Source organism: Cupressus sempervirens, chromosome 11, assembly GCF_028749045.1.
Source record: "Cupressus sempervirens isolate cs-2001-9-10 chromosome 11, ASM2874904v1, whole genome shotgun sequence".
In the NCBI taxonomy this organism is placed as follows: Eukaryota; Viridiplantae; Streptophyta; class Pinopsida; order Cupressales; family Cupressaceae; genus Cupressus; species Cupressus sempervirens.
In genome coordinates, this window is record NC_143128.1 from 679568113 (window position 1) to 679587417 (window position 19305).

Sequence of the window (19305 nt, forward strand, 5' to 3'; positions counted from 1 at the left end):
ATGAGGGTCAGGATGTTCCCTCACAACAACTAAAGAAGGTTCATCTTCACCAAAGAGAAGATGAATGTCATCAATAGTGTCTCCCAAATTTGCAATGTCGGACTCTACAAACAAACTAGAAATGTTTGTCAACTAGTCATCCCATGGAACAAAGTATGGAAGATAATGAATATCATGTTGTACTGAATCACTTGAATCCTTGTCTTTGTGCAGACAACTATCATCAGGAACAACAGATGCAATATCAATAGAAGGAGAAGAAATGGAAGGCTCAAGAACTTGATCACATGTGAGAACACCCATGTTTAATTAGCCAAATTTCTCCTCAAAATCTGAATTACCACTAGAAATGCAATCAAAATCTATTGAAAAATCACTACCATCATCATGACCAAAATCTAAAAAGTAGTATAGCTGAGATGTATGATCAAACAACCCTATAGTAATGATCTCTCTAGTCTCCAAGTCTCTGATAAAAACTAAATCAAATGTGAATTCCATAGTCCTTCTTCTATATCTATGAGTGAGCTGATAGATGGAAAGAAGATTATGACTTAAGTGTGGTACACACAACACATCTTTGAAGTATCCCTCCACTTAATCAATATTGTGTTTCCCAACAACATTCATGTAAGTATGATTTCCCATCAAGATAGGTGGAGTATGACGAGGATCAAATGATGAAAACATAGACTTTGAAAGTGCCATATGATGAGAAGCCCCTGAATCTAGAATCCATCTTGCTAAATCTTGACTTGAAGTAGATACTAAGGCTTTGAAATTTTCTCATGTGATCCATTCCTTTATCAAAATTTGAATGTGAAGAAGATGGTGAAGTAGTCACTCTTGAAGATAGACTAATTTGATTCTTCTTGAGAAGATTCTTGAGTTTATCAAGTTCCTTCTTGTAACAATGATGTTCTTCATGTCCATTCTTCTTGCAATATGCACAAGTAAGAAACTCCTTCATGGATGATTTTCCCTTATTGTTGGAGTTGTCTTGCGGTGACAAGGTTGTGTGTTTTTTCCCTTGTGAATTTTGTTGCCCTAATTTTTGCTTCTTGTTAGACCCTTTTCCTTGATTCCCTTTACTAGCCACTAATGCTTTGGACTTTGAAGATTAGAGAATCCCCATGCTTATCAAGTTTGATTTTTCTACCATCAACATCTCTATGAAGGAATCAAATGAAAGCATCATGTAGGAAGAACCTAAGGTCAACTTATGAGTGTTGAAGCTTGAAACAATGATGCATACTTTGGAGGAAGTTTTCTCATCAAATTATAGATCAATTTTTCATCCTCTATGGTAATTCCACAATCTTTAACCATTAACCTTAGCTCATGTGCCTTGGTGATATACTCATTAATTTTGTCAAAATCATTTGGATCTAATGACATGAGATTTTCATCAAGTTCAAAATTGCTAGCTTTGTCTAATTTTGCATACAAGCTAGAAAACTTATCGCATGCTTCCTTTACTATTTTACAATTATCAATATGGAAGATAAGATCTTCATGTCCATACTTCCTCAAAGTACCAATAGCAACCTTATTGTTATGATTCCATTAATTTGGTTTATCAGGATCAGATGGTGCAACCATGGTTACAACAACATAATCAATTAAACCTTTTTTCATCATTTTATTCCATTCTCTAATTTTCCATTTTGCATAATTATGTGGAGTTAAAAGTGGGAACCTAGGAGAACCCATGATGCAAAGTAAAAGAACACAAGAGAAAGAGAAGTGCAAACACTCAAGACACCCCCCGCCCCCCCCCCCCCACAAATCACTCAATCAAAGAACCCCCCAAAAATGGATGATTTTGGCAATTTATACTTACTACATGTACAATTTCCACTTGTCAAAATGAACCAAAGTGGACTTCTTATTTTGACAATTAAAACAACAAATATGAATCTATATCAGACTCAACAACATAAAACACAAGACCTCTCAAGGATCTAATTACAAGTGCCAAAATAGGCTTAAAATTACTCCAAACTGATACCATATCTAGAAAGTAAACAAAAAATCATGGTCTTTCTAAAAAAATAGCACCTGAATATGTGTCCATATGAGCTCGAGCAAAGCCTTTGAAGTTGCATAAATTGAGATTTGTGATTTTTAGAAAAATTCAAGAACATGGATTGAAAAGAACCTGTAGCAATGTGTATATCACAAAATTATACCCCAAAACAAAAAAAAATTACTCAAACAAAGGAGTCCTTATGAAGGAGATATCATTCTTTGAAAATCAACTCTGTAAATATTTTTCTTAAATCACCACTGTCACACCTCCAAAAATTAAATAACTTTATATTTCACCTTAGATGTCCAATTTTGATGAAACAAAAGTTGATTTAGGGGTTTTATGACCTTATGAATGTGATGCCAACATCTGATTTGAACTGGTAAGCTCCAATCTTGACCTGCCAAAAAAATCTCTCTGATGGCTATGCAATGAAACTCCTATGACTCTAATACCATGTGAGATTTTTGTATAGCTTTGATACAATGTAAGAATTTTGCTAAGGAAAGAATGAAATGCCAAGATCTAGAAGCTCAAGAGATAGCACAAGAGAGACAAGATATGATCAAATGAGAATGGATATCAAATGATTGGATTAATCAAATAATTGGATGAATACATTGTAGAAGTTCCTTGTATATAAAGGCAATTGATATGACTAGGAGTTAGCAAAGAGATAAGCATATCAACTAAGCACATGCCCACCAAGAGTGGATTATCCTCCATTGTGCATGAATGTATGTGCAACAATGAGAGGATAAGAATGTAAAGGTGTATGCCATAAAGAGATGTAGTAGACAACATGTGCTTAGTTAGTGTGCAAACTACTATGTTGTCAACCTGACAACTCATATGAATATGAAAACTCCTAGGTGTCTACATGACAACTAATATGAATATGAATTAACCTAAGTAAACTATAAATAGTAAATACTTATTTACATCAACAATATCCATGTATCACTATTTTTACATAGACATTATGTAGCCTATAGATGCTTTACTCACCTTTTCCAATAATATTATTTCAATTTATATTCATAGAATTTCAACAAGTTTGGAAAATTGAATGTAATTTCCACTTTATTCAAATAGTCAACTTGGGTCCTTATACTTTCAATATTGGTAATTGGTGCCTCAATGATCTTGTTCATGCTTATAAATCCTTTGATATCATCAATTTTCAACATCATTTCACAAATGGAAACCTAATTTTTTATTCTTCATCAAAGTTTGCAAGAAATTTTATCATAGCAAATATTTTTAGAAAGAAATTAGACATAATCAGTTAAATAGATCTAGTTGTTGATTAGTTGGGTCGATTGCAAATTCTTATAGAATTGTCATCAGATTAGGTACAATAAAATGGAAAATTAGTTGTTCCCAACTAGTAGGATCAAATACAATTTTCTAAGGTGATAAAATTGCATATGCAATAAATTGAAGAATAACTTCACTAAAGAGTTGAGTATAAAGAGTTCAAGAAGCAAGTTCTACTTTTGTGTAAATGCCATAATCATAAGTCTTATTCCCTTACAAAAGCCTCTACCACAATGACATTACCTCTAAATCATGCAAAGGATGTTGAAGTGGTTCCCAACCTTGACACAATCTTATAAGAATCTCATACTTGGGATCATCGTAGGGAGACTATGCCAGTACTTGAAACACTCTTATAAAGAAATTGATATTTGGACTATAAATTCTCAAAGACACTTGTGAGTGATTCTAATGTCAAAGTACCTACCACAACACTTTCCTACATTCTATTCAGTGGCTCCCATAATATCCTCTATGTTGTTTAACTATTATTTCTATTGTTAGTCTCTTTCTAAAGCCACTCCTTCTCATTCTCTTTCTAAAGTTATTCCTTCTCCTTGGCTCTTGTGCCTTAAATTTTGATAATCAAAATTCTAAATATCTACCTCTAGCTTATCTAAAATCAACTTCACAACATGTTGTAACTTTGGCATAAGTGTTTGATCATTGATAACTTTCATTTAAGCATTCAAGTTTTCAAGATTGGTCAACACCCTCACTTGTGGACCTCTCGTGTCAAGAAATTTTTGTATTGTTTCAAAACCATGTTCTTGCTTCTAAGCTAACAATTCCTTAAATGCATTTTCCTGTAGAACATTATTATTTTTTCAACAATTGTAAACTCTTAGAAAGTGCATTGTTGTTTTCATGTATCTATGTATATATGTATGTGTGTGTCTATATATATATATATATATATATATGTATGTATGTATGTATGTATGTATGTATGTATGTATGTATGTATAGAGCTCTTGTGGATTGTGGATTATGGATTATAAACAAAAACGAAAAGAAAAAATAACATTAATCGTTTTCCATTTGTTTTGATTAATTTTCAAGAGTTGCACACAAACAAGAGCAGAAAGCTTTGAATGAGGGTGGATAGCTCTGAACATTGGTGGAGATCAGTGGAGATCTAGGATTTTGTTGTCATTTTCTTCTAATCTTCGTGCCCTTGGTTTGGGATTTTATTCAAGGGGAGAAGATGTGCTCTTTTCTTTTCCTTCTAAATATTTATCTCTTCTTCATATATAATAGCTTTGGTAAGATTTGAGGATAACTAATTATGAAAATTGTATGCATATGTACATGTATGTATGGAAATTAGTTTACTATGTGAACTTCTTTATATGCATACATACACACTTGCATAGTAGTTGTGATAAATTAAATTAATCATTCATGTCTTGAATTCACAAAAGCAATTATCCTTGCATTCAATCAAATTTATTCATACCAAACTAAGTATGCAGAAATATGTACTTACAAATTATATTATCTCTTGGTGATTGAGTAAAGATCTCATGCATAATATCATATAGGTAATGATTAGATGCATTCATAATAAGTCATAATAGGATCAAGTAGATGATCCATTTATGTTACTTCATACTTTTTTTATTGAAAATTTTGTTTAACATAATTAGTTATACTAGAATTATATAGCTCCAGCTAGTACTCTTGTTTATTTAATTTAATCATATACATTTAAGACTATATTATTTTTCTTAAAATTAGGAAATATATTTTTTATCATTAAAACACAAATATAGATCTCTGATAGTTGTCTTTTTTTAATTTCAATATCTTCATATTTAAGGTGAAGAGTTTACACTACTAGATAATGGAATAGCCACAATGTGGAGCCACATAGCTAATGGCTTTTTTCACCAAATTATATTTTATTATATTTTTGTCCTTCAAAAATATTATAGGTGAATGTTTTTCTGATTTTCCATGTATTTAATAATTTTTCACTTGTCATTTGAGGTAATTTTATATTATGAGATAGAGACATCTAACATAAGGATGGACATGCCAATTTTGATCATCCCGCTTTCAAATTTGATTCCCTTATTAGATTAATGAAATTAGTTTCAATTGCCACCCTAATCTTTTGCAACTTTCCAAATCACCTATTCACACAAATGAATCCCCCCATATCCATAAATAATGTCTTATCTTCTATAAGTATCTCTCCTCTAAAGTCCCAATACATGGAGCCATTATCATCATGAGTAGACTCACTCTTCTTAGATGAATTCAATTGAAACTATTCATGTGAAACTAAGTATGTAGAAATTTGTACTTAAAAATTATATTATCTCTTGGTGATTGAGTAAAGATCATTTACAGTTTTCGAAGGTGATAAAATTACATATTTACATGTATGTATGTAAATGGAGAGATCTTTGTATATATGTTCATACATGAATATATATACACATATGTGTGTTATGTAGGTATATATATATACATATATACATAAGAAGAAGCTTCTCTCTCTCTCTCTCTCTCTCTCTCTCTCTCTCTCTCTCTCTCTCTCTCTCTCTCTCTATATATATATATATATATATATATATATATATATATATGTACACACACACACACACACACACGTGTGTGTGTATGTATGTGTATGTATGTATATATACACATACATATACTTAAAAATAAGCTTCTCTAATCACCTAATGGGGGAAATATAAAGAGATACATGTTTAGAAGGAAGAGAAAAGAATATTTATATAGGTATCTCTTCTCCCCTTGAAGAAAAATGTAGAGCAATCACTACTAGATTTGGGTCCAAACACCACAAATTGCACCACCATCATAAATTGTCATGGCAATTTGATGCCAAATGTTGTAGTGCTATAAAGTGTATAGAGATCATAAGGGCACAACATGGAAAAAAAATTATAGAGCAAGGGCATAGAGATCACAAGGGCACAACAATAAAATGCAAAGATTACATGGACATGACAACGAAATCCTAGATCTCAATTGATCTCCATCAGGGGAACATAAAAGAAATGAAAAGATCATAAGGGCACAATAATGAAATGAAATGATAACAAGAGAACCACAATAAAATCTCCACCAACATTTAGAGCTCTCCACCCTCACTTGGAGCTCTCCAACCTTTTTCGTACATAGCTCTCCACAATTAAAAAAAATGGGGAATGATTTATGTCATGTTTCCTTTTTTTTTTTTCTATAGCTAAAATCAACTTCACAATGTTTTTTAACTCTTCCATGGGCATTTTATCCTCAATAGCTTTCATTTGAACATTTCAAGATTCAAGTTTTCAAGTTTCCTCTTCATTATATAGTCCTTTCCACCCAAAAAACCACTTTATTACTTCATTAAAATTAGGAGTTAAATAAATCTAGTGATAAAACAATTCCCATGTTCTAGAATCTAAATAATAAAATAATAAAACTCACTCAACCTATACTAATTGATTTAGCTAAAGATCCTACACAAAAAAAAATGCAGACCAAGAAAAAATGGGCAAGAAATTTTAAAAAAACATTTCATAACAGATATTTTTAGAAAGAAACAAGCCATAACCTAGTTAAATTGGTCTAGTCTCTAATTAGTTGGGTTGATTACAAATTCTTGTAGAGATGTCATTATATTAGGTACATTAGAATAAACAATCAATTGTTCCCACATAGTAGGATCAAATATAGTTTTGTAAGGTGATAAAATAACATGTGCACATGTGTGTGTGTGTGTGTGTGTGTGTGTGTGTGTGTGTGTGTGTGTGTACATATATATATGTATGGATGTATATGTATGTATATAGAGAGAGAGATCTTGTGGATTATGGAGATTAATGGAGATCTAGGATTTCATTGCAATACCATTGTGATCACTGCATTTCATTCACGCCCTTGTGATCTCTATATATGTATGTATTTATGTACACATATGCATACATACATACACACACACACACACATATATATATTTGTGTGTGTGTGTGTGTGTGTGTGTGTGTAAATATATATATATATATATATATATATATATATATATATATATATATATAGAGAGAGAGAGAGAGAGAGAGAGAGAGATATTGGCACAATAGAAAAAAATTATACTCACTCAACTGGTGTCATGGCCTTTGATATTGTCACAAGCTTTTAAACATCATTATATGAGGAGTGAGTTAGGATGTGTATAGGTTAACCTTACATTAACTATAAACTACAACATAAAGGTTTTACCAAGGTATTATAGTAATGTAATTATAGAAAACTACCTAATTCTTCTGAGTGGGTGTATGATGGTGAAGAGTTGTATTAGGGTATGTACAGGATCATGGTCAACCAAACTATGCTCTTAAGTGGCAATAAAAAATTAGAAAATCAGGGTTATGTCAACTTGACGTGCCATTTTCTACTTATTATTAACTTTATATCAAAAATTTGAAAGAAAAGAATTTCTAGAAAATTGAATCTAATTTCTAAAATACTAGGACTTATCTCAAAAAAAAAAAATTAGATTGGTCAAAATTTTGAATTTTAATGCAATATTGCAAAAATTTTAGAATAAAAATAAGAAGTAGATGTATGTCTGACCACCTTAATCAAAATCAAATGATAATATTTTTTTAATAATATTCTAGATATAAGTAGTAGACTCATTCCTAGACGTGACACATATTTTTGGATATTTTTATTCTAAATAAATAATGAATAATTAATTTTTGACTTTAGTATTTTTAGACAAAAAAACTCTCGTGTCTGATCAACTCACCTAATTCAAAACTCTGCAAAATTCTTTTTTTCCTTTTTTCCCCTTATAGTAGAAGAAACATAGAATAAGATGTATCTTTTGGATTTAAAAAATATTGTACCATTTGAAATTTATAGTTGTTTTTCAAGTAGTGTGTCAGTCAACACTTTATACGCAACTCCATTAGAAAATGGGTAATAATTACTTACTAAACTCATAATTTGAAAAACCTTATATCTATGGAAAGATAAGAACATTCTTAGGAAATTCTTTTCATTTCATCAAATTTTGGTGAAAAAAAGTCGTCAACTACATGTTTGGAGTAAAAATCACATAAAAATAGGCGAAAAGCACATTTTAAAGATGTTTTTAAAGTTGACCATATAGGTTTGGTATCAAGAGATATAGTAGACATTATAAAGATATTAATTGTTTTCATTTAGTATCGGGGTGGGTGGGAAAAAAGTTGCAATAGATTTTGAAATGGTTTTTGATGTTTTAGAACTACAAATTTTTTAGATCACCACTTTTTGGCACACCATGATCCTGCACATACCCATTAGGTGAGTAAAGCTCACTTGTGGTTATAGGAATATAGATACATCAAAATAATAAGAAAACAAACTTATATATTCATTAGAATGAGTAGTTCAGGGGTCTTGATCCCATGGATATGGGTATGTTGGTAGCTTGGTAGGTGGAGTATACCTCTAGTATATAGATGACATGGACATAGTTAGGTAGCACTTAACCGTGTATATAATTAGGTATGTATGTATGTATTTATTAATGTAACTATTCTCTACTTAATAGTGTCATCCACATTCGGGGGGGTGGAGTTTAGCTTGCACCTTCTACAATACTTTATTTCCATTATTTGCGCTCTCTGAATCAAAGGTATATAACTTTATCACTTCTAACTATAATTTTTCAATTAGTTTCTTATAAATCTATGGTTCTCTAAGTTGTAAGTTTATAAAATTGGAGTTTAAAAATTAATTGCATTTATCCACATCTTTATCAAGTTTGATATTTCTCTTTTTCTTGACTCATAGTTCAACAATAATTTTTTTAAACCACATACTAACCAATTTGAGATTAAGCCAAAAAATTATAAGAGCGATTGTGCAAAAAGAGCTAAAAAACATGATTGGTGCATGATAATGATCTTTTGATCCTCTTTTTGGCACAAATGTCCTTAAATTTAATGATTTTTGGTAAGAACAAAATTCTAAACTAATCAGGTAGGTGATCCAAAATTAAATCATAATTGGATGAGGCATGTTTAAATATCTTATTCACAATGTTATTGAATATTATCTCTTTATGTGCTACTATTAATGAATGTTAAAGGACATGAAATAATGTTAGATATTAGCTTTGGACATTATGAGATTATTTTATGGATGCTCATAATTTTTTTTACTTCATGTGATAATGAATAAATGTGAGATCCATCTCTTCTTAGGTACTCTTTCTAGTTTGTTGTACCAGTTCTTAAGTCCAAAATAGGTAAATCATCATTTGAAATACAAACTTGGGTGCTTAACTTAATGAATGAGCACACAAAGTGAAAGACCTTGTGTGATGAAGGATTATATGATTTTCTACATATTTCACCACATAGCAGTGCATTGAAGGTTCACATACATTTTTAAGTAGACATTTGTGAGCACTAGGTGTGTTAAGGCTCCATGTAAAATCATGTAGAAGAAAAAAAAGCTCATTATATACATTTTCTATGACATGTTTTCCAAGAGCATACAAAAGTTCCTCAAGGTGACTTCACATTATTAAATTTTCATGTTTTCCAACAACATTGTTCTTCCTCCATATTCTCCAAAAATTAAAAAAAATTCCTTGAACATTGCAACCATATTATATATGGGAATACCACATGCCCAATCCATAACCTAATTAAATTTTTCTGGTTGTTGATTACTTTTGAGCTATCATTTTGTATGATGCTTAATGGCAGGAATCTTTTTGAACTCCTCTCTTGAAAAGATAATCTAGGATCAACTCCAAGGTTATGGGTGATCTTGCAACCTACTTGAATTTTCTCAATTAATGAAAAATGTATTTTTCACAGGTAGCTTTTTTGCTTTGAACCAATTCGAATAAGATGTTTGATATGTTCTTTTGAAAAGTAACCACAAAAGAGATATATTTTTGTTATTTTATGTTTTATGATGAATACAATATATCAATAAAACTATATGAATTCCTAATTTAACCAAGTTTTAGAAAAGAGAATAAAAAAGATAAGGTAACAAGAAATGAAAGAAAATAACTTGAAAGGGAAATTCCTAATGGACATAAACCACGGTAACAACACATCTATGAGTTAATAATTAAAAAGACCAAGTAGGAAACCAATAAAATAGGAGCAACACTTTTTCAATTCCACTAATGCAATCATCAACAGGAACTTAGTAATAACCATTCAAGACATTTCACTTCTTGTTGAATCTCAAGGGGACAAAAAGTGTGCTCATGTAAGACAAAAAGCTACATGTAGGAACAATAGAATATTTTCTCCAACTTAGTACATTAGTGGAATTTGTTAACACAAGGCAAACACCAAAACTAAAATATTGTACAATCAGATCAACAAAACAAAACCATGAGCTCCATTATTATTCATCGACATGCATTCACAAAAATAACACACTTTGGCAAGAATAACTACACATAGAATGAAAGCACCAATAGAATATATTATTGCATCAAAATAATGGCCTAGAGTATATATTACAGCCTTGTATTTATAATAAATCATCTCCTCAATTTGTGTTGAGAATGAGAGATCTCTTAATGCAGACATATGCTTCTAAACTAATAAAGAAAATCTAATTATATACAAGATGACACCCTAAATGGTGCTAAGTAGGACTCCATCCATGTTTATATCAATTAATGGGTGCATGAGCCTATACATGACTTGAAAAAAGAAAAAGAAGAAGAAGATAAGAAGAAGGAAGTTGCAAGAGGATCTGAGAGTCATTGGAAACTCTAAAATGGAATCTCAACCTTCTCTAGTTTCTAGGAGTTGAATTATTGTCAGAATATGTTCCAATTCATGGAAAACTGTAAAATAAGAACTAGTAGTTAACTATTGGTACACTTGTTGTGGTTCCATAATGCATACCACATTTCAATTAGAAACGGGGACCCCCTACTTTATTTTTTGGCTTTTTCAGACCCTAGTATGGGGTCTGGGTCATTTTCAAGTCTCACTAAGAGGCTTGGTTCACTTTTAGGTCCTACTCGGGAAGCCCAATTGTCAAAAGGCAAAATTCTAACAAAAATAAACCAAAATTACAAAGAAGTTTTTCAGTAGGTGAATCTAATCAATGCACTATTGTGTTAAACTTATGTAAGACAATATTGAGGGCATCATTGGTACAGCTATGCACCTGGACAACTACACCAAAAGTCTTAAAACTTATTTATAAGGGGGGTGGATCCCCTCCCTCCTCACCTTTTTCCTTGTTGACTTAAACTTCTCCTCACATATTCATGCCCCACATTTCCATATCTTTGAGTCTCGCTTAAGTCTGCCCACAAACCCTATGTAATAGATGAACACATAAACAAACATTACAACCAAAGGTGTGTAGTAGTGCACCTAACTAGGTGTGCTACTATGTATCTTCGCCATCAAAGACAAAGACAAGAAATTTAAACCTACTCTAATGTTGGGTGCATGTTAGTGCACCTTCACAGGTGCACTAGTGTGCACCCAACTTTGTGCACCTAAGAAAACTCAAAAAACTTAAAGAAAAGAAGAAAACAAACAAAGAACTTGCACCAAATTTGGGTGTGCATCAGTGCACCTATCTGGGTGCATTGATCCACACCCAATTTGATCTCAAAAGACTTTAAAAGAAAAGAATGCAAAACAGATAAGGCATAGTACATAATTTTACGTGTGCATCAACACACATAACTAGGTGGCCTAATGTGTACTCTAAACTTTTTATAAACTCAAGCACACCAAAAATGTTGTGCATCAAGCACACCTTCTTGGTGCACCTTTTTACCTTTAAAGATTTAATTCAAAGTGGTTTAGTTTTTTTTTTCTCTTGTGACATTTTAGGACATTATTAATCTATTATTATTTAATTTTGGACTAATGGATATATCTGTTATACAAATACAATGGCATTGTCCTCATCTTCTTTGGGCAAGAAAATAGCACCAAAACTTGTGGTCTTTAAGTTCCAAGGCATTCTGATGAAGTCAAGGTTATAAGATGAAAAATTAGATGTTGGGGATATGGATTTAGGACACACTAATTTGGTACAATTTATGAAGATGTGTAAGAAACCTATAGAGAGGTCAAAAATGATTTCTGCACTCATCTAATCAGGACTAGTCAATGTAGCTTCACACCCAGTGTTGTACAATCTTTGAAATTCATTATGAAACTTTTGGAACACTTTGTCCCTAAGAAGAGGGTTTTGAAGAGTATAACAAGAGAAATTTTCCTTCATCTATGATCAAATAATATTGAGAAATTATTTCATCTCCTGAGGGTAGATTAGTTCATCAAGCTCACTTATGAGTAGATGAAAAGGTGGTATCAGGAACACATTGTGGAAGCCTCTAAAATCGTTAAGTCCTTGTAATTCAAAGAAAAGACTCCTTTGGGAAAGAAGACTAGAAAAGTGGATATGACCAGGGGATACATGACTGAAGACATTGGATACTCGATCATACTCTTGAGTAAAGTTATGGGTCTACCAACAACTAGGCATCTAAACATCTTTATGGTACACTTTATTGAGATGGTTAAGAAAGTAGAGATGCCACTAGATTGGGCTTCTACTCTTAGTTATAATTTATGTGAGCAATTTGTGGCATTGAAGAACCAAAGGAAATTTTATATGACTTCATATTTGGTATACTTGTTTTCCACAAGAGTGATAGACTATCTAGGACTTTATAAGAAGGGTAACATGCAAGATCCTAATGCATGGCCATATATCCTCTATCTCCAACTAGTAAAGAAGAGGCTCTTAGAGAAAGGAAAAGAATATACAATTGTGAATGATGCCTTCATATTCACTATAATCTGATTCATAGAAGGAGATTATGCAAAGAGATTATCAAATGATGTAGTGGTACAAATTCTATTGGTTGGGGCTTATTACATTGAGTTCAGAACATTTACATAACTGCAACTACAACCATTAACCCTAAGAAGCTCCTAAGGCATCCCAATGATAGACTTTTTCTCTTGGAGATCTCCCAACAATTCTTATCTACATATGACAAACTAGGAAGGAAACATAAAACATGTTGGAGGTGGCCTATGACAATAGGACCTTTCCATGTCAATTGATACCAAGATATCTCTTCTTTTGACTGTGAATGGGATCAATATCCCTTAGAAGGATACCATTCCCTTTGACCTTACTTTGATAATATTGGGATAGTACAATATTTGGCTAGTAAAACATTTCAGCACAAAGAAGCTATTAAGGATCATCGGATGATTGAAAAAAATGACTATGATATTTGAATAAGAAATTATTGTAGAGTGACTTTGTACCTAGAAGAGAAGGCACTAAAGACAAAGATTCCATTAAAGATATTACATCAAGACTTAGTGGAGTTGCTTGATCCCCTATTCAATAGGGAAAAGATTGGTGATAGGTCCATTATGAAGCTAAGGTTGATAGGGAGGAGAATTTTGATATCAACCATAGGGTGAGGCATGTCATTAAAATGATGTAAGATTGGATTAAGAAACCATTCAAGCTTGATCCAATTTCTGAAATAGTGTTCTTTCACACATAAGCCCACCCAGTTAATGGTACAAGGAAGAAAATCATCGTCCCTACCTTTTTAGCTCAGTTAGCAGTAAGGCCAAAAATGGTGCACCAACTTGATATACAAATTGGATATTTTCAAGCACAAAAGGTCAAAGGAAGGGGCAAGAGGAAAATAAGTTCTCATCAGAGAGTTGAACATAAAGAGGGTGAAATCCTGGCACCTCCACAAGGAGAAGAAAATGTACGAGGGCCGAAAGATACTAGAACTCCACAAGTCCAAGTTGATCCTAAAGTGCCACTACCTACACCAAATTAGATAGAGATGGAGGTTGAGATTCAAGAGGTCTCCCCACCTTGTCAAGAAGAACATGCATCTCCTTCAACACAAAAGAGAAGAAAGATTAAGACTCTAGTGAAAAGGAGACAAAAGGTGATCAAGAAGGTGATCCCTTTCCCTTCCATCCCTGAACCTATTATAGAAGAGGGAGATGAAGAGGATTAGGAGGATGAAGAAGATAACTTTCCACTAAGCCAAAGAACTAGGCTAGCTATAGCCATAGAGTAAGAACAAAGAAAAATTTATATGGCTATGCCTCCATCAATCCCAAACAAACCTCTACAAACTACTGCATCAGAGGATGAGATGCAACAATGGATTGATGAACAATATGTAGAGGGTACTAATGTCTTTAGGATCTTAGATTTTGATTTTATGCCTATAGGTATTGAGTTGGTTAGGGATAAGATCTAAGATATGTGTACCAATCAACCTCAATAGGAGGATTGGACTAAGATGCCCCCTAAGTCACAAAGACTCAAAATGATCCCCACATCCCAATCAAAGTTTACATTTTGTGTTGATAAGGGATCAACTACCCCTCTTCCTCTAAGAATAGAAATTGAATAGGTTTAGGCTGAACCAGAAGAGGAACCATAACAAGTATCTGCTAATGAAGTGTTGGAAGAAGGACAAATAGGTGAACAAGCTCAATAATTTCTTAGGACACCTAGGTGCAAACTATGGACTCAATTGAAATAGAGACTATGGATAAGGAGCCTTCACAAAGGGAAAAGACCCAAAAGAGGAGCACTAAGGGAAAGAGCATAGTGAAAAAAACTCCTTCATCCTCAAAAGAAAGGTCACCCATGCTACATGTTACAGGGTGGCTCTGAAGAGAAGTAATAAAAAACAACCAACATTAGTTCACTACTGAGAGGAGGATAGAATGGAACTAATTGTAGTACTAAGGAAACCTAATTGACCTCCTAAGGAAGTGTGACCATTATCCTTCATTATGAGTGATTTGAATTAGGACCTTTTTTCTCATGTGGCTTTTTCCTCCTTTGGAATCAAACATTGAAGAACTGGCTCCATGAGATTATCATATTCAAGAGGTCATGCTTGGAAAGCCCACCTTGCAAATAGAAAAACTAATGGTCACCACAAGGATGAAGGAAGTTTTTTGAAGCCCAGAATAGGATGGGGTAGAGTTAATAACACATTGGTGCTAGAATGAAATCCTAAAAGGATATTTGAGAAAAGTTGTTGGCCCATTGGACTTCACCAATCCTGAGAAGACTCTAAATGCAACAATTGAAAGGAGAGATAGGGAGGCAGTGAGATTGGATCCATTTTTGAATGCCTTTCAGCAATGGTGGGAAATTTTTGAGGAGAAAGGTGTACCTATCATCCAAGGGAATCTTAAGCTACTACATGTTATGCAATAAAATATGGATAAAATGGTAGCAATTTTGAATCAAGATTTTGGTCTTATGGATGAGGTGGATACTTGGGGAAAGGATCTACAGGTGTTATGGGCAATAAAAGGCCAAAGGTATTGAATGCTTATGGATGTATATGGAAGAGGAGCTAGATTTAATTGATGATTAGATAGAGAAGATAGTGGATAGCAATAAAGTACTGGAATCATTACATGTGGAGATCCACTAGCTTAAGGACCAAGCCCAAGAGAAAATTTTGGAAGCTGAGAAACACTATAGTGATGCATGTCTAGACATTTTTGAAGATGATGCACAAGAGAAATTGATATTGATAGACATGGTCATTTAGAGATTTACGAAGATTTTTGATGAAGTTCCTATTGATGAAGATATTTAACAAACATTTAGGATGGAGGAAGCTCTGTTAGAGCTTGATACAAAACTTGGGGATTTTTTTGAAACTCATATATAGGTGGATAATCATAAGAAAAAGGTGAAAGATAAATATAATGCCTTACATTTACCAGATGCAGCACATGTCACTGAGATAATAGAAAAATTAAAGGGAAAACATCGAAACATAGCTCTGGTATGAAGGGCAACAAAACCTAGAAGATAGAATTTCCATTTTGACACCCAGTAAAATTTTCCATACTTTGGACCTCCAAGGTGTGTTGTTGTGCTAGTGGACAAGGTGTGCTGCTACGCTAGGTGCACTAGTGTGCTTTTTGCAACAATGTGTTGGAAGAATTTTGAAGAAGTAAAAGTGTGCAGGTGCACTAGGTGTGCTTTTCTAGATGTGCACCAACAGTTAACTTCTAGTTCTAAAAATAGAGCTTTCCATGCATTAGAAACACATTCTAATAGCAGTTTAATTCTAGCAGAGGCCTAGTGAAGGTTAAACTCCTATTTTTGACACTTCCAGACACTACTACGTCAACTGAAGCCTCTCTTGTTCTTTTTCTCTCATGATTTCTTTTTTTTATGACATGTAAAGGTTCATGCATCCACTTAATGATATAAAAATGGATGGAATCCTACAAAGCACTAGTTAGATAGTCAATTTGTATATAATTAGTTTGCTTTATTAAATTAGAAGTATATGATTCCATGAAGATATCTCTCACTCTCAAGAAAATTTGAGGAGATGATTTCTTATAAATATGGGATTGTAATATGTAATCAAGGCATTCATTAGTTTGCAATAATATTATGCTTTTGGTACTCACATTCAGAGTGTAGTGATTCTTTCCTAGGTGTGTAATATTTTTGTGAATGTATGTTCATGGAACTATGATTGAGCCAAAAGTTTCTTGTGTTATTTCTAGTTGTGCAATCTTTTAATTGTGGTGTTTGCTATAGTTTTACAAATTCCACTGACATATCTAGTTCGAGAAGAGATCACCCACTGTCTTCCTACATAAATTTTCATCTCGCATGAGCACCCTTTCTATGGCCTTGCAATTTGATGAAAAGTAAAACATCTTACAGTTACTGAATTCCCCATTGATGATTGCATCAATAGAATTAAGGAAGTGTTGCTCCTATTTTCATTGGTTATGTATTGATTTCTTCGAAGGCTTAACTCACAGATGCATTGTTTTCATAGTTTATGTCCATTAGGATTTTACATTCATGTTATTTTCTTGATTTTCTTGTTACCTTATCTTTATTATTTGCTTTACTAAACCCCTGTTAAATTAGGAATTCATATAATTGCATTGTTTGTTTGCATCCATCATAAAAACTGAAAATACAAATACATAGTTTCTATTTTGTGTGTTTTATACTTTTGAAGTAGCGAACAAATTTTACATCTTATCTGAAGTTATCAAAACTAGAAAAGGCCTCCTCATGAACAAATACATTTATCTTCAACTGAGTGGATTCCAATAGGATGCAACATCACTTGGAACCTTGGAGTTGATCCTTGGATTAGCTTTTCAAGAGAGGAGTTTGAAAGGATTCCTGCTATTAAGCATCATGCAAAATGACAGCTCAATAGAAGTGGCACTAGAAGGAGGGCCTCCTAAACTTTCAAAATAGAAGAATTTTTTTTCAAAACTTTAAAATTCTACACTTTTTACAAGTTCAAAAAATTTTCCAAGTTTTTGATAAATTTGAGTGCACTACTACATTGGTGCACTAGGTGCGTTGCTACACCTATTGCACTAGTGTACTGGTGTGCTAAATATATAAGAATGCATCATATAGATCAAAGGGTGTCATAAGAACAACTCTAATATATCGCTAAGACATATGTCGTCATGTAATGGGTCAAAGGGGGTCATAGGTCACCCTATTAGCCCCTTTGACCCATAAGAACTATTCTAATATGCCACTAGGGGTTCTAGGACCCCTAGCGACATACGTCATCATGTAATGTGTCCAAGGGGGTCATACGTCAAACTATGACCCCTTTTGACCCATAAGAATGATTCTAATAAGTCCTTAGGACCCCATATGTCCCTAAGACCCCCTTTGACCCATATATACCATTCTAATATGTTCCTAAGGATCTTAGGACCCCTGGGGACATATGTCATCATGTAATGGGTAGAATGGGGTCATAGGTCAACCTATGACCCCTTTTAACCCATAGAAATTATTCTAATATGTCCCGAGGGATCCTAGAACCCCTAGAGACATATGTCATCATCTAATGGGTCAAAGTTTCTAATATGTCCTTAAGGGTCCCAGGACCCCTAGGGATATATGTTATCATTTAATAGGTCGAAGGGGGTCATAGGTCAACCTATGAACCCCTTTGACCCATATGAAGCATTCTAATATGTCCCTAGGGGTCCTAGGACCCCTAGGGACATATGTCATCATGTAATGGGTCAGACGGGGTTATAGGTCAACCTATGACCACCTTTGACCCATAAGAACAATTGTAATATGTCCCTAGGGGTCCTAGGACCCCTAGCTATATATGTCATCATTTAATGGGTCGAACAGGGTCATAGGTCAACCTATGACACACTTTGACCCATATGAAGCATTCTAATATGTCCCTAGGTGTCCTAGGACCCGTAGGGACATATGTCGTCATGTAATGTGTTGAAGTGGGTCATAAGTCAACCTATAACCCCCTTTGACCCATATGAATGAATCTAATATGTTCCTATGGGTCCTAGGACCCCAAGGAACATATGCCATCATGTAATATGTTGAAGGGTGTCATAGGTTAACATATGACCCCTTTGAGCTATAAGAATGATTCTAATATGTCCCTAAGGGTCCTAGGACCCTTAGGGAGATATGTCATCATTTAATGGGTCAAAGGAGGTCATAGATCAACCTATGACCCCCTTTGACCCATATAAAACATTCTAATATGTCCCTAGGGGTCTTAAGACCCCTAGGGACATATGTCGTCATGTAATGGGTCAAAGGGGGTTATAGGTCAACCTATGACCCCCTTTGACCTGTAACAACGATTGTAATATGTTGCTAGGGGTCCTAGGACCCCTAGCTATATATGTCATCATTTAATGGGTGAAAGCGGGTCATAGGTCAACCTATGACACCCTTTGACCTATATGAAGCATTTTAATATGTCCCTAGGTGTCCTACGACCCCTAGGGACATATGTCATCATGTAATGTGTCGAAGTGGGTCATAAGTTAACCTATAACCTCCTTTGACCCACAAGAATGATTCTAATACATCCCTAGGGGTATTAGGACCCC